General features: G+C 40.5%; 2 long non-coding RNA genes and 1 other non-coding gene across 4 annotated transcripts; 2 read left to right on the top strand and 1 right to left on the bottom strand.

The window, feature by feature from the left end:
• Nucleotides 1–404: 404 nt before the first annotated feature.
• Nucleotides 405–4,265, bottom strand: LOC147654727 (uncharacterized). Its single transcript, XR_015283008.1, has 2 exons — nucleotides 3,013–4,265; nucleotides 405–2,522 (listed from the first exon to the last, which is right to left on the bottom strand). It is a non-coding gene; the product is annotated as an uncharacterized LOC147654727 (long non-coding RNA).
• A 3,529-nt stretch (nucleotides 4,266–7,794) lies between these two features.
• On the top strand, nucleotides 7,795–14,119 carry LOC111925759 (uncharacterized). Of its 2 annotated transcripts, none has more exons than XR_015283007.1 (6): nucleotides 7,795–7,955; nucleotides 9,436–9,485; nucleotides 9,977–10,046; nucleotides 10,614–10,693; nucleotides 11,785–11,814; nucleotides 12,742–14,119. It is a non-coding gene; the product is annotated as an uncharacterized LOC111925759 (long non-coding RNA). The 2 variants fall into 2 exon arrangements; XR_002862438.2 differs by lacking the exon at nucleotides 7,795–7,955 and adding an exon at nucleotides 8,316–8,653.
• Nucleotides 12,503–12,573, top strand: LOC111926116 (small nucleolar RNA SNORD50). Its single transcript, XR_002862698.1, has one exon. It is a non-coding gene; the product is annotated as a small nucleolar RNA SNORD50 (small nucleolar RNA).
• Nucleotides 14,120–14,402: the final 283 nt, after the last annotated feature.

Below are 14,402 nucleotides of genomic sequence, written 5' to 3'. Positions count from 1 at the left end.
TATCAGGACAGGGAATGTGTGCTGGTAAAAATTTGCAATGTTATGAGCTCCCTCCTAAGAAATGATCAATATTAGATTACTTTCTCTTAAAGTTAACAAATTAATTACACAGTTGAAATGGCTTATGTGGGTTTTAATGAATATTACCATGGTTATAGGATTAACTGTGCTGCCTGCCCCTTTCTGTTCTTTACAAATACAGACTTCCACCTTCAAACACTGAACATATTAATATCATATCCTAGGGAAGAGCATCACAATTGTGTTGTTCATTAGTAGGACCAGTCATAAGTTTTACTGCTCTGAATAGAAATTATTCTTTAAATTAATTATATTTAGACAGAGATAATTGCTTCTTCATAGTATGAGAGTAAATATCAGTGAACAATAGAACAACAGACTTCTTAAACGTCAAACATTGTTTATTTTAGTAGTTGAATCCTTGCATTTAGGCATAATTAAATAGGAGATACACTGCATTTTGGAGGGATCAAGCACAAGGTTTCACATCATATTTATAGCTGTCAGGGGACATCATCTGCTGTTTGATCTCTCCCTGTATGAAAAAAACTGAGCTACTGAGAGCAAGACACACCCACAAAACCTGCTAAGTTTTAAGAACAAGACAACATGGAAACAAAATTCTACAATAAAAGATTTGAAAAATACCTGCATCTATGCAAATTTCATAGAAGGACTTATGCACCATCATAAGTGAAGTCCAGATGCATAATTACATCTACTAAAATTAATATATTGGCACTGTAGCTAAGGTACTTACATTTTCCTATACTTTTTAATTTTGAAAAATATTTTAATCTATTTTAATATGAATACAATGAGTAAAATAATATGTATGCATATTTGATTTTCTTACTTTATCAAATGAAACATTCCAAGCAGTTGAAGAAGTGTCTGAGAAATATCCACCTCAAACAGAGTGCCTCTTTCTTACCCAGAGTTCTGTGCTTATCATATCCAGATTCAATTCCAGATACTGGAATGTAGTTTTACAACTTCTATTTTGTTGTAATCGTTCACATGGCATTTAATTTTAAAAAGAACAAAGTAAATATCTGTTGTTTTTCCTGATTCTGCAAAGTGTGATTTTAGGACATTGTAAGAAATAAGATATAATTGTAAGAAAGGCTCTGAAAGATGTCAATATTAAGAAGAGTTCTGGTAAAAGTAATCAAATAGCTCAGCAGCCTTGTATTCTCTAAGAGACAGAGGCAGTCTCTTATTAAGGAACATGAAGATATATTTTCTGTTTAAAAATGGATTTGACATTTAATTTGCCAAGGCTGTATAAATATGACAGAAAAGCTTTATTTTCCCTATGCCTCATTAATTAATGAAGTGATTGCAAGTGATAGCAATAAATGGCTGGGTCATACACCTATGAGAAGAACATTAAATAGCAGATTGCTCTTCTCCCATCTCGTTACCTCAATGCTTTCATCTCATCCAAATCTGTTTGTCTCATCACTTAGGATGAGAAAAGCCAGTAAGCTAAGTAGCAATTATTTAGCAATTAAATAAAACATATTATCTTCCAGTAATATACTATTTATGTGGAGTAACATAGAAGAGATTTAAACACTGAAAGAAAATGCTGTTCCAAATCACTAACAAAGACTCAGACTGAAATTTCCCTGAAGTATTTTTGGGCATTCTGCTGCAGTAGCTCAAGATAATGAACACTTCCATTACACAATAAAATAGTTACAATGATGTACTCCTAGAGACAGCACACAGAATTACCTTTGTAAACAGGAAAAACTAGCTGATTTAATTTAAAATTATTAATACTAACTAGTTGGTCTGCCTTAATACACCAACTTTGTATCTTCTTTTAGGTAACCAAGTGAAGAGAGTTTTTCTTGCATAAAGTTTAGTTATGCTTTATTGTTAATTTTTATGATTAGATTATCGCACTAAACCAAGTATAGTCAGTATAAGCAACCATCGTACTTTAAGATTAACTTTGCAGCAGAAACCCCAAATATCTGCCAGAGCTGTGCTCAACTTCAGAATGGGGAGATACCTAAAAATGAAGATGTTGTTAAAAACAAAAGGAACAGAACCCTCAACGTGCATTAGATCCTCACAAATGGTATGAAGGCAAACAGAGAACATTATCTTGAAGGCACAAAATCACCATTCAAAGCTTATAAAAGGGCAAAAGGAAACTTACACTACATGTCAGAGTAACACTGTTTAGTCATCAAAACTAACAATATATGCCTTTTCAAATTCATGAATCTGACCCCCATGAGGAAGTCTGTTCAGAGAAAATTAGGCCATGTAATTGCATTCATTCTTTGCTCCTGTTTTCAGTGTGAAAAATCTGGGGAAATTCCCTGCACCACAGCAGTTTTGAGGCTTTCATGAGGGAAGCTGGTTCCTACATCTTGAAGATGCTGCAGTTTCAACAAGACCAAATGACACTTTAGAGGAAGCTAGTGAAACACAAACTTCTAATTGTGGTGTGTGAACTCCTCCTTGCAATTACTCTTGTGCTAAGGAAGGGCAAGAGGCAAGCAGAATCATGTTTTGAACAGTTCTACAGAAATCCAGAAAACTAAAAATCCCACTAAGCTTCACATCTATTCCAGGGAAATAAGCAAAAAGCTCATTATTTAAAAGCAGAATTAGTGTGTATCTAGATAATTATGATCTGTAGGGCAATAGTCAGAATACATGGTAAACTCACATCACACTTAGTAAGTGATTTTAAGCAAACTAAGCAGACATGCAATAAAGACAAGAAACAGAAGGTTTACATGGTTAATTTTCACAGTGGAAGAAAACTACCACAGAAATCTGCATGACCTGCAGTTGAACTTACTGAATCGATATGAAATAGGTGGTATGCAGAGGGGTAAAAAAAACCTTAGTAATAATTTATTTATTGCTGATGCAAAAGTAGCTGCAGGAGCTTAAAAAGGCTGAGTGAGTACAACAGCAATACATGAAATTCAACATAGATCAATATAAAGCACCACTTACCAAGGAAAGCAAACAGAACAGCAAATGCAAAATTATGGGCTCTGGCCTTTATTGCTCCGATGTGAGATCCTGAAGTTATGACAGACAGTTCTGTGGAAATGTCAGCTCCATGCACAGAGCCAGCCAGAAAAGGACACCAGAGTTTAGGAAGTGATAAGGAACAAAAAAAAAAAGAAAGCAAAGAACAGCATGGCACCCCTGCATAGTCCCATGTCATACCTGCTTCCTAAACAGACTCTATTCTCTGAGAGTCCCCTCTCAAAAAGAAAGCAAAAGAAGTTGAAAGAAGATCAACAACAGTACGGTCAAAGGTAGGAACTGATTCCTCTATGAAGAATGATTAAATAAATGAGGTTTCCACAGCCTGAAGAAGAGATTGGGGGGTGGGGGCTCAATGAGGGGATGACTGTGGAGGGAAGGATTACCCACTGCTTCTTCTAAAACTGTGCGAAGAGTGAACAGAAAGCAGGTAACAAAGCAAATTAAAGGAGATGCATCCTGTAACATTAATTAAGCTCTGGTATTCCTTGCCATTGTTATTGGGGATGCTAAAATTTTGTAAAGGCTCTAGGGAAGACTGGACAAATTTATGGGCAGGAAATTAATGTAGGATTGTACATTCTCATGCATACAAAAATAATAACTCTCTAGGAGGTTTCCAAGCTTTATATTCCCAGAGGCCGGGCAAATACTTGGGGAAGGACATGCTTGCTCTATCCCTACTCCCCTTCCTAGGAATTTACTTTGAGCTACATCTGGAAGCAGGATACTAGTGGGTAGAGGGGGTTGGTAGACCTTTGATCTGATTCTGTACAACTCTTCTAATGTTTTTATGATCTCATTTATTATTAAAAAGAAAAAAAAAAGAGCTTGTCTTTCTGTGACACTGAAGTGACTAAAAAATCAAAGAGAGAGACTTGAGAAGTTTAAATAAAAAATTCTGGTATCTGCAAAGCACTAAAAACACGGTCATATTCATAAGCTAAATTGTTTCCCTACTCAAATATTTTATGATGCATAATGTGAAATATGGCAAAGTCAGCTCAGGAGTTTACAAGTACTATCTGTTCTGAAAAGGAAAAAATTAAAACTATATACAAAAGACTTCCTGCTGGGAAGGTGAGAGGGAAGGGAACTCAGCATCCCAAAGGATGCACTGGTGAAAACCCCAAACCAAACCAAGAGATGTGAGTCATCAAAGCTACAATGTTATTGGGGAAAATCCAGGAAGGAAACCGAAAATAAGAACAGAAAGGAAGGGGGGGGGGGGGGGGGGGGGAGGGGCGGGGGATAAAGAGAAAGAGAAAGAACAAGAAAGAAGTAATTTAAGACAAGAAAAGAGAACTTGGAGTTACCTAGACCTGGAAAGCAATGGAGGTAGTTGCACCACCGGACTTCCAGGCTGACATACATTTGTGTGGACCAACACATGAGATTCAATCCAGTACATCCCCATTATCTCAAAACCAGCACTCCCTTCTGCCAGTGCTGACACTGTGCACAAGTGTGAAGCCGTGTGGTGAGCTAAATTCAGAAGCAACTCATCTATAAACTAACGCTTTATGGCAACCAGGCTTATTGTTCAGACCAGCCTTAGGATCTCTCTGGAGAGTGGCAATAGAGATCAGTTCTTGTTCTACAGCTTGCACCCTCATCCAGACAGCTGGGAAAAAGATTAAAGATGTGGAAGCCTGAAGGAGGGGAAAGAAAGGTAAGAGAAGGAACCTCACTTTGAAAAATAATTTCTATTTGTGGTATATATTTTTGCTTTTGTTTGGTTAACTTTTTTCAGACTTGCAATTGTTGCCTACCTACAGTAAAGCTGTTCTTCACTTGCCCTACAAGCTTGTCCAGTGCTCATAGCTTTGAGTGATGCTGAGAAATATGAGACACGTTTCTTTGGGGATAAAAGGTTTGCATAGCAATGCATTCAGGCTCTGCTAGTAAACCTGTACCCTCCAATCTAACAGAGAGATGAGGAGTTTCCCCTGGCAAGTTCCAAAAGCCAGGGTGAAGTAGCACTGCACAGTGCAAGGCTCCCCACACTGGGTGCTCAGCCGTGTTTCACCTGCAAAGCTCACACTACAGAGCAGCACCCATCAGCCCTGAATAGCCCTTATCTTAGTATTTATAGGATTCTTATTACCAAATGCAAACTAAAATTGTACTTATTTATACTTACTGTAATGTACTTCGGGCTTAATTGTGAGTGGTTTTTCCCCAAAAAGAAATTCCAGTCCTTGAGAGACTAACATGGAGTAAAAGCCCTCCATGAGCACCGAGCACCGGTAGAAATACAGAATTATTTAGCACTTAGTAAAGGAATGGTAAGGAGCTGCCTTTCTTTAGGGCTGATTGAGTGATGAATGGCTGTGATTACTTTGCTTGTCTTTAACCCTGATGTCACTAAGGAAGGGTGGCTCAACATTTTCAGTGTGATGTAGCAAACATCAGTTTTGAGGCCTTTTGAATAGGTCAGATGGAAAGATAACAACAGTATCAACTGCTTGTCTGTCTGTGCCCAAGTTGGGCTGCTGAGCACTCCCTGAAGCACTAGAAGTTCTTCTCCAATGCTTACACAGCTTCTCACTCTCACTCCTGCAGAAACAGCAGCCAAAACAGTTGCCGGTGGGAGGCACTCAGAGAAAAAGGCAGCACTGTAGACCTCATTCCTCATGCCTCTAAGGCAGAAAAGGGGCAAAATGCAGCTCACACTCAAGATTTCAGACAGGTAAAATGGGATGTATAGGAAGAAAAGCAGAGAGAAGAGTGTCATCCACTGCCATGGACTGCAGAAGAAAACTTGTTTAAAATTTGTCAGCTGTTTAGTTTTCTTGGTAGTATCAATCTCAATAATTTTAGGAATAAAATTGCCAAATATTTTAGAACCTTACAATTGACTATTTTAGATTTCCCTTATCTGTTCACAACAGTTAAACCCTTCTAAAAAGAGACCATACGTGGAACATTGTTTTTTGTCATATTATTAATATAAATTTTTTTTTCAGCTTTTCTTCATCCTTCCTTGTTTTTCCCTTATTCCCTCAATTAAGCTGATTGATATACTAAACCTCTCAATAAACAGGCAGACCAAAAAAAAACCTCAAAACCTATTTAGAGACAACTAGTGAGAACCTCCATAAATGAGGATTTATGATGTAGTTTCCCATCAGTTTAAACATCATCCACGCTGCAGTGTTCCTGCTATCCTCACTGTAACCCAGGCACCTTTCACTGACACTTCCACACCAGTACAGGAGGCAGATTCAGGTGGAGACTAAGTCCCTTCACAAGGTGTAGCTGTACAACTTCCAGTGGATAAAGCTGCGGTGAAATAAGGTGAGATATACAGGCATATATATATACATATATACAGATATATAAACCTCCCCTGGCACAGCTTATGACTGTGTCCTTTCATCCTGTTGCTGATTCCCTGGGAGAAGAGGCCAACCTCTCTCCCAGGAGAGAGTGAGAAGGTCACCTCTCAGTCTCCCTTTCTGCTGGCTAAACACCCCCAACTCTCTCAATCACTCGCCATAGGACTTGTGCTCCAGACCCTTCACCAGCTTTGTTGCCCTTCTCTGGACTCCAGCACCTTGCTGTAGGAGTGCACCTTCTTTCAGTAAGGAGTCCAGAACTAAACAGAGCCCTCAAGGTGTGGCCTCACCAATGCAGAGTACAGGGTGCTGGATGCACAATCACCATTCTTGTCCTGCTGGCCGCCATTGCTAATACAGGCCAGGTGGCATTGGCCTTCTTGGCTACCTGGGCACTGCTGGCTCATGTTCAGCCACCAGCACCCCTAGGTCCTTCTCCACCAGGCAGCCTCCCAGCTGCCCCCAGAGTGAGTACTTGTTTCTTACATCTGTCTTATTTTCCTGTTCCCTAGGGCATCCAACTGGTTAACCTTGTGAAACTATGCCTTGATGCCTCAACTTTCCTTAGACCCTAATTAGACGTTTCTGAAACATTAACCACAGAGCACCCATTTCTACTTTTTGGAAGTAGCATGCAACACTATATCCCTGTATATATAGTTCTGGACTCCTTACTGAAAGAAGGTGCACTCCTACAGCAAGGTGCTGGAGTCCAGAGAAGGGCAACAAAGCTGGTGAAGGGTCTGGAGCACAAGTCCTATGGCGAGTGATTGAGAGAGTTGGGGGTGTTTAGCCAGCAGAAAGGGAGACTGAGAGGTGACCTTCTCACTCTCTCCTGGGAGAGAGGTTGGCCTCTTCTCCCAGGGAATCAGCAACAGGATGAAAGGACACAGTCATAAGCTGTGCCAGGGGAGGTTTAAACTGGACATTTGGAATCATTTCTTCACAGAAAGGGTGATTAGACATTGGAATGGGCTGCCCAGGGAGGTGGTGGAGTCACCATCCCTAGAAGTGTTTAAGGAGAGACTGATGCGGCACTCACTGCCATGGTCTGGTTGACCTGGTGGTGTTCGGCCACAGGTTGGATTCAATGATCTCAGGTCTTTTCCAACCTTAATGACGCTGTGGTTCTTCGGGGAACGGATTCTTTAAGTTTTGGGGGTGGAGGTGCACCAGGTCGGTTCCTGCCCTCCCCTTAAAACCCGACATGAAACCGCTCTCCGTCTCACACCCGACACCGGTAACGCGGAACGCGCGAACAGCACGGTGCCGGGCAGCACGGTGCCGGGCCGCCGGCCCGCAGCGCCGCCCGTCCCCTCACGCCGTGCCCGGGGAGGCGGGAGCGCGGCACCGCCCCTCGGCGTCCGGCCCGCGCGGACAACACGTCAGCGCCCGCCCCTCCACGCGTTCCCGCGCCAGCCCCGCGCGGCGTCTCCGCCCCTCGGCTCGCGCGCCAGGGGGCATGGCCAGCCTCGTTTCCACCTGGCAGCGTATATATAAAGCCGGTGAGAGCGGGCCGTCCTCCCTTTTTTCCTTGCGGAGTGTCTGGCGCGGTGGAACGCGGTAAGGTGGCGCGGGATGCGATGTGTGCCGCTTCTCCAGCGAGGCGGGGGTGGGGGATGCATGGCTTCTTCCTTGTGTGTGGACGCTCGGGAGGATCTCCCACGGTGCCCATCGCGTAGTGCTCGAGGCTGGAGCTGGTGTGTGAAGCTCTCACCCTTGGAGCGGGTCGAGTCAGGCGAAAGGCAGCCGTAATCCAGCTGTGGGGCCGCAGCCGCCCGTGCACGGTGCCTTGCTGGCAGCAGCGGCGGTGCGAGGGGACTGAAGGGGGACTACATATCCCAGCGTGACCCTTGGGAGGCTCCCTGCCGGAAGCCGCATCCTGAGGCGCGGGGCAGGCTGGGATCGGTAGGCTGTGGTGGCCCGCGTGGCGCTGCCGGGCCCGCGCCATTTTGATCCCCAGGCGTGGCGGCCGGGGCTGGTGCTGGGCTTGCTGCTCCTGCTGTGCCCTCAGCTGCGGCTGGGGCAGCTCCTGGCACGGTGAGACAGCCTTCGGTCGTCTGGGTTCCTGCGTAAAGTGTTAAATAACGTGGGACCACCTCGTTCAAGTGGCAGAGGGTTGGTGCACGTGCTTCTGTTACCTTTACCTCTTTCGGAGGGCTCAGCCATCGGCATCATGGCATTGCCCCACAGCAGAAGACGTATAAAAGGATTGTGAAACCTACATAGCGTCCCAGAGAAAAAAGACCCACAACATTTAGGTGATACTTGATGTAAATCTTTTATATTTTAAAGACAATAATATAGCAGAATAAAGACAGATAAAGGTGCATTCATTGTATATTTAATTAGCTAGACTAATGAATCACGCATTAGATTACTGAACAGTGAAATTTTTGAAACTTAAACCATTAGTACCCCCTGATTATTTGGTTTATTTTATTCAATAAGTGTAAAGTTTATTGCACACGAGAAGTGGAAGTTTAGCTTGAGAGTTTCTATAGCTTTAACTATTTTTGTGATCTGAAACAAAGTGTGATCAATTACCTTTCATGTCTCGATGCATTTATTTGATCTATGTAGTACCGAGTGAGATACTTACATTCAGGTAATAATGTGTATGACAAAGCATCTTTTGTCATGCATTTCTTAAACTGCTTGAGTTGGTGGATTTTTATTACTGCTCTATGGTTAAAGTAATTCTGTAAACGAACCAAAATTAGTTCTTAAGAATCATTAAAACCTTGAGATGATGATTTTTTTGTTAAAAGAATCTTTGGACTGAGGTTTAACGGTGAGTACATGAAATTATTTCCTTAGTGCTTTTCATATGAGGTTTCAAGTGGGTGTATCTTGCAACTCCTTTGTTGCTTAAAACTGCATTATTTGCTGCTTTTCTCCCACAAGCTTGTGATTTAGTACTTAACGTTCTGCTTCTAGAGATTGTGTCGATGATTATTGCTTCATAATATATGTGACTTACTGGCCTGGTAATGTGAATCTGCTGATTTCAACTTGTAAGACTGTCTGTGTTTGTTTTTAGGTGTCATGGAGAGGAGGTTTTCAGCGGTGTCGAGCACACTGTACATTAAGGTAACAGCTCTGGAATTCTTAATGTTGCTCTAGATGTACATTTACATCTACATTGCATTTCGGTTTTTGACCAAGTCAATAAGTACTTGTGTTTCTTAACTTGATTTCTGTCTTTGTCTGTCAAAGTATGGAAAGTGCCAGAGAGTTGTCAACTTTGTATGGCTACTGAGTGGGACAAAAAGGAAAAATTACATTGCATTTTCATAACTGCCATCAAAGTGATAAGTAATTATTTGATAATTTTTTGGTTTGGTGCTCTTTAAGTTAAAGTCAACCTGTAGATCAGTTCTTAGTTGGACTTCTTTTTTATGAGATTCACCTTGTCAGGTATTGTAGGCTGTTCCAGAAGAATAAAAAATTGCTGTGTGAAAATGTCAGTTTTTGTGCTTGGTGATTATGTTTCTGACATAGTAACATGAGAGATGATGCTAGACCACAGGAAAAAATGTTCCCTAGTTTAAAAGATAATTTTTGCTCATTTTTAATTTTAGGATTTCATGGAAGGACCATCACAAGTAGAAGAATACTTGGTACACACAAGTGGATTTTCCTGAAAGCCATGTACGTTCTGAATGATCAGTGGAGATAAATTAACAGTAAATGGATTAGCAAAAGATGGATTAGGATTAAATTAGTATTTATGTCATTAGCTTTAAAATTGAGGTATCAGTAATTTTGGACATGTTTGACATGGTCTAGAACTGTGTGGGATTAGGAATAGATTTTTGTGTTGGAGGAGCTGGTAAAATGCCTGTCTGAAGTGTTCCTGCTAAATCTAAAGTTTACTTCAGTATGGATTTTAATTGGGAATTTTCACTTTATTGGGAAATAAGTGTGAAACAGCGTTTAGTCAAAGACGACAGACAGGACATCTGGATGCTTATTAATATAAATAAACAAATGTTCCCATATTTTAAAAAAAGTGTGTATTCACTTTTTTAATGTATAGTTGATAACCTCACTTCTTTGAAAGTGGGGCAGCCCCTGGCTCCAGTGTCTGTATTCATCTTAATTTGACTCAAATGTTTGCAGCCGGTTGTTAGAACAGTAAAATTTGGTTGTTCTTACTGGCTTGTGTTATATTATGCACTATCTTGTTGTAATTTGGGATTTTACTCTAATTTCTAGAGTGGCACGAACAATTTCTAGTAACGGGAATGTGACATGTCTTGAAGAAAGATTCATTCACAACAGGAAATAAAACAGAGGTAATAATTATTGATTAAACAGCAGAGTTTTTTTGTTGATTGTAATGAATTACCTTTTTAGTACATTGCTAGTGGAGGATGCAAAGCTTGTTTTGTGTTGTGTGACTGTATGAGTGGTGTTATAGGTCCTGTCACTGATTTTTGTGAATAGTGATGAATCATGCTGCCAGACCTGATACATTGATGAGAAGCTTCATAAGGCTTTGGCTACTGAGATGAAACCACTTAAATATTTAGCTCATAAATCATCCAGTTGGTGTTGGCTTAATGCTGCCGCTGTGTAGTGCCAGCATGCACCAGGCTGTGAATAAGAATATTGGTGCATTCTTTAAACCCACCTCAGGTCTGTATTGACACAAATATGTGCTGTTGCAGAAGCTTACTTCTTTAAAGAGCAGAGAGGGGTAACAGTTAGACATGAGGCATTCTGCCTTTATAGTGGGTAAATAACAAGCATTAGTAAGGTGTGGTCAGGAAGTGTTGCTGGTGTTTGAAAGCTAGTGATGCTGTTTGCACTTCAGTCCTATTAGGACAGTTAATTTAGGGCTCATTCCTATGTGAGCATTTAGGAAAAGTCATGTTAAAGACAAAGGTGGAGTTTGATGGTAGATTGTAGTGAATTCTAAATAAAGCTGATTCAGCTCCAGAGATTAACTACTTCACAAGGGCTGGTGTAATGTACTTGAAGCAGGCAAAAAGAAAGCTCACAAATGCTTTGCTTTAAGAATATTAGCAGTGGTTCTCCAAGAGCTTCATTCCCACATAAGTATTAATATTTTTCAGTGAAATGTACTTCACTGCACTGGTGCTTGGGTATATCCACAGGCTGGTTTTAGTTAAAATGTAGAGTGAGAACTTCTCATTTCCCTGTGTTGCTGCACATCTGTAACTTGATTCTACTTATTCAAGAAACGTACCTTTAAATACTTTGCTAGTGACAAGTACTTTCTTTTCAACAACAGGTTTTGTTCTAGTATAAAAAAAGAGTAAAAAGCAGAAAAGGGAGTGACTTTTCATGGCTGACCTAGAGAAAAGTTGGAAGTAGCAAAACTTGTTGGCATTAACTAACCATGCATTTTATGTCTTTGCAGAGATGCTTGAATGCTGCTTCTGAATAGAAGGTATGAATTCCAATAAATACTACTTTTGATCCTGATAGGCAGATTGCCAGTATTGTATGTCCTGATAATCACGTGTAATTCCCCCCCCTCCTATCATAGTTCATGCCCAGGTTGAGCAATAGCTGGGCAAGAGAAGCAAAACAAATCTTACTGTGACATGACTACACTTCTCATTAAAGTTTCACAGAACTTGCAGCGTGCTGATACTAATGCAACACATGTTGAATAATACAGTTGGGTCTGTATGAGGCTAAATAGATGGCAGGTTGTATCTTGAGTGATGAAAGAAAACTAAAATTTAAAAATAAATGTCTTTTCTACAGGAAAATGTGTTTTATAGAAAACAAGTAGGAACAAGTGCTTTTGGCTTTAAGTATGTGACTGAAAATCTTCTAAAAGTAACTGCTTACACATCAGATTTTTTTGCATTATGATAGTTACAAACATAATTGATCAATTGATATGGTAAGCCATGGCTGGCATTTAAAAGACACTTGTTCCCTTAGGCACAATGTGAGCTGATAGCTGAGCCTAACCTTTGTTAGATTTCAAACCTATGTGAAAAGTTTTAAATAATGTATACTATTACTGAAATAACAAAATGCTAGCTTGTAATACAAAAACTAAGCAATCAGAAATCTATAGGATGTTTCTTACTAAATTTTTTGTTCATTTACTGCTTTTGTCTCATCTGTGATGATCCTATCCCGAACCTGAACTCCTTGCTGACAAACTTTATACGGATCCGGAGTCTGAGATGAGACCAAAATGCTCTGTTTGAAAAGTACTAAACTGTCTTTGTGGGTTTGGTTTTGGGGTGTTTTTTTCAGAATTGGCAACATTTCAGTACGATCTGTTGTGTGCTTACTTGCAAATTGAAATTTCTACCTTGGATGAACCATTTTACTTATTGTTCTCCTTTTTCAGTGATGAATTGGAACACTTTGTCAGAGCTGCCTGACAAATGTGGATGATGTAACCAGAAGGAAGTGTAACACCTGAAGAGATACTGTGGCTTGGAGTGGAATGCCATGCTTCTACAAGCCTGCTGAAACAGCTGCAGTTTTGTTCAGTAGATGCTGTCTTCAGAAACCACATGTAGACCAGAATTACTGTCTCTGCATATTTAAAACACCATCTTTCCAAAACACTGAACTGTCTTCTTTAGGAAGTGTAGTAATATTAGGGAAATTGGGATAACATTAATATTAGATTGAGATACCAATATTACTGAGCTTCAGTGCATGGAAAACCTCGTGATTAGTTACCCTTTTAAAATAACACACGAGTACACAGTCATGCAGATACTGTAGATCTGTGATATCTCAAGAGTGGAGCCCACAGTCAGGCCCTGTAAATACAGGGTGAAAACAAAGAAAAAGATAGTGTCTACAGCTTGCATCACTGTATCTAGTAATGGAGTGAGGAGTTGGGGTTTTACGGACTGCCTCTCAGCAGGAGAGGACTAGTACCAGAGCACTGCAACTGCCATTTGATGAATACACTGGCAACTTGCTTGCTCTCTGGGGAAAAGAGTTACATACATTGGAACTTGGGCTTTGAACAGTCGCTTGAAAAGTACTGGTGCTGTAATCACAGTAGCAGTGTATTTGCTGTATTCAGCAAAGTATCCTTTCCACAGAGGAGTGAAGGATCGTAAATTGGTCACCAAATAAATTTAAAGACAACTTACGGTGTGTACATCTGATGAAATTGGCCTTGAAGCATGTCAGGAATTTTTTTGTCAGGAATTCTTTATAAGAACAGAAACATGAGAATAACATAATTAAAAATTCATAGACCTACTATTACTGAATAATTTTGAAATGGTCCAAAATACATGAAACAACCCTGTATCTTATGGGGTGTTCCTGTTCATCAGTGACAAATTCCATGTAAAGCCCAATTTTCTATCAAAGTAGTATGAAGTATAAACACTACCAGGAGCAGCACATTGGAAATGTCAAAAATAAGTATCCGTCAGGCTACTAAAGTGGATGCTAAGGATCTGACTGAACTCCAGGAGTGCATTGGTGGCTCACTGGGCATCTCCTATGGTTTGGTTATTAAGCAGTGGACAGCTACTCTGGCTAAAGGTCGCTCCTTTTGAGCAAGGAATGGTAAATCAGTCTATTGAACATCAAGGTCTGCAGATACAAACTAGAAAATAGCTTCCTCTTCATTTCATTCCATAATACTTGTTTCTTTTAACAGATGTTAACTGAGAGTGGTGCATATTTTCATGTGCCATGTTTTGTACATGCTTTTAAATAAAGATAAGGATGTTAAAAGCTGTTGCACATCAGCTATGGATCATCAGTGTTCCATGATTTCTTGTACTAAAGAGCTATGGAGGCAATGTGGCCTTGTGCTGTCTAGTGCAGCATGTAGTGGGCACATGATGCTTCATGCGTGTGAGACTCCTGGACAAACTACTATGTACTCAAGGGGGAAGGTAAGATCAGTTTCAATCTTCCGCCCACTGCAGGTCTGCAAAAAGTCTGAGTCCTGTTAACAGCATCTAGTGGAGTTACTTGGCTGGTAAGTCTAGAAGTTATCAGTCCTAGCTAGGTCAGTCTCTTCTGGAT

This window comes from Cyanistes caeruleus, chromosome 2, assembly GCF_971803275.1.
Source record: "Cyanistes caeruleus chromosome 2, bCyaCae1.hap1.1, whole genome shotgun sequence".
NCBI classification, from domain to species: domain Eukaryota; kingdom Metazoa; phylum Chordata; class Aves; order Passeriformes; family Paridae; genus Cyanistes; species Cyanistes caeruleus.
The sequence above is the reverse complement of the archived record's forward strand: the minus strand, read 5'-3'. Positions and strand labels throughout refer to the sequence as shown.